Genomic DNA, 2,525 nt, shown 5'->3' with positions numbered 1-2,525 from the left:
TTGTTAAGAAGTCAAACTTGACAGGAAAGCGAGGTTGTACCAGGTTTGATTTAAAAAATTATGTATTAGCAGAATTTAATGCAATTGAAGAGACCTGGAACACTAGGATTTACGATAAATTACATCACAAATTAAAAAACTTTAGACACAAAAAATAATACTAATATTTTTCTAACATATAGATGGTTTAACTAAAAAGCTTTTCCGTTTTGACAGTTTCCAAGGCCAAGACTAGAAATAAAACCCTAGAACAAAACCCTATAAAGTGTTTCTATATCTGCACCTTCTCTGGAATTGTTATCTAGCGATATAATTTGACAAAAATAAAGTAAGGAGCCCTGACAAAATTCTCCACCACTATTTACACGTTTTTATTATACATAACTGGCCTTTCTTGCTCTCGTCCTTATCGAAGAGCCTATTCTACTTTGCTTTGATAAATCACATTTCTGCTCATGAAACCTGTTCATATTTTATAAGACAATTGATACCTTTCCTCGCTATTTTTTTTTAATCTCTTAAACATCTCCTACACATTCCATGGCCACATTCAAGCTGCACAGCATCTCTCATTAGATTAAGATAAACGACACAATACAAGTCTTCTTTCACTTCTTCAGCAACTTCAAAATAGAATCCTACAGACATTTCTCACTTTTTTGATTAAGGAAAGCGTGTTACATTATATTAAAATATTTTAACAAGACCAAACGTTTAGTGACAAATGTGTCACATCGTTTCCCCTTTTACCTTAAGAAATTATTTTCTTTCGTATGCAGAAGCACAAAAGGGAAATTCCCCAAATCCTGAATTCCCGAAAATTACCCCTCTCGGAAATTCCGAGAAATCCGACAAAATCCAGGACATGCGCAGTAACACGTGACCCAGCAGGCGGAAGCTGATAAAATCTAGCGCGCGAATTTTACGAGAAAGCGGCGTAACACTACTTCCGATAATCATCATCTGTACTATAAAAAAGGTGTAGTTTACACTGCTTTCGTGCCTATAAGTGTATATTTCCAGGAAGCATGGCTACCACAGAGTAATCATAGTAATTATCTACTTGCTTAGTAAGTCATTAGCCTTGGAACTCTCTATCCAAGGCTAATGACTACAATGTTTGTAGGATATGCAAGGAAAAAGATGAAGAAGAAGAATATATTTGGGTAATCTTTTGAAAGTCCGACGTGATGGGATTGGTCATTGCAATTATTGATCATGAGCGAGGAATTCCTAGTAAGCGCGAGTCATCAGCTCGCGTTGATTACGTCCCTGCCCTTTGTACACACCGCCCGTCGCTACTACCGATTAAATGGTTTAGTGAGATCTTCGGATTGGCGCCATCGTGGCCGCAAGGTTGTGACGGATTGCCGAAAAGTTGATCAAAATTGATCATTTAGAGGAAGTAAAAGTCGTAACAAGGTTTCCGTAGGTAAACCTGCGGAAGGATCATTACCGTTTGTCATTAGACAAAACCACTGTGAACTGTACTTAAGCGTGTGAGGTAACTTAGGTTTTAAACGATACTTTAATCGGCCTCGCATGCGAAAAACCTGGATTTGTTTTAACACACTTGTATTTCTAGTACTTCTACTCCTCGTTTGCAGGAGAGAAAAAACGAAACGTGACAACGGTGGATCTCTTGGCTCGTGCATCGATGAAGAACGTTGCCAGTTGCGTTAAGTAGTGTAAATTGCAGAATTCAGTGATTCATCGAATCTTTGAACGCAAATTGCGCTCTCTGGATACCCAGGGAGAATGCCTGTCTGAATGTCGTGTTAAAATGCATACCTCAGATCTTCTTGTTAAAATGCCACGAAAAGCCTTTTAATTAAAAAAAAACACAATTCGAAAATTGAATTGGCCGTGTCATTTTCTTGCAATGAAATACTTCACCAAGCTTGATAGCTTTCTTCCCTGTTTTTGCGGCGTGAATGCGCTCCCACTTGTCAAACTCTGTCGCTGTATCTAAATTGTGGAATTTAATTTTTTTACGCGTATTTCTTTACGAATGTAAGTTTTATAAGAAAGGGTACTTTGTCTGCCTACCTTTTAAAAATTAAAATAACAAGCAATAATTTGACTGATCGTTAAGGAGACAAGCTGGATTTAGTTTTAGAAAAAAGCAGGACAAGCCTTTTACTCAAAAATCATACCGTTAAGTGCTATGATAATAGCTGAATAAGGTTTCCCTTTAAATCTTGCCTCGCATTTTTCTCCTACATTAATGTTTTGCAAACTAAGGTGGAAGTTCCGTATATTGCCGTATTGTCAATTGTACAAAAACTAATGAGCGCATACTTAAAATTTCTTAGCGTGGAGCTTCTGGACATTCTTTGTGACATACGAATAGTAGTTTCTTACTTTTACCTACAACTTAGCGCTATACACTGCAATATGAAACATCGTACCATTTTTATTTTTAATATTTGCGCCAGTTTAAGTTCCATCGCTAGTGGCATGCTGGCACACAGAATTTCTGAAAAATTATAGTTGAAATTATTGAAACAATGGAGACTTAAATT

General features: G+C 36.8%; 1 non-coding gene across 1 annotated transcript; it reads left to right on the top strand.

Moving 5' to 3' along the window:
* The first annotated feature begins 1,622 nt into the window (after positions 1-1,622).
* Positions 1,623-1,776, top strand: LOC130630747 (5.8S ribosomal RNA). Its single transcript, XR_008982117.1, has one exon. It is a non-coding gene; the product is annotated as a 5.8S ribosomal RNA (ribosomal RNA).
* Positions 1,777-2,525: the final 749 nt, after the last annotated feature.

The sequence above is a fragment of the Hydractinia symbiolongicarpus genome, chromosome 2 (genome assembly GCF_029227915.1).
Source record: "Hydractinia symbiolongicarpus strain clone_291-10 chromosome 2, HSymV2.1, whole genome shotgun sequence".
Taxonomy (NCBI): domain Eukaryota; kingdom Metazoa; phylum Cnidaria; class Hydrozoa; order Anthoathecata; family Hydractiniidae; genus Hydractinia; species Hydractinia symbiolongicarpus.
The sequence above is the reverse complement of the archived record's forward strand: the minus strand, read 5'-3'. Positions and strand labels throughout refer to the sequence as shown.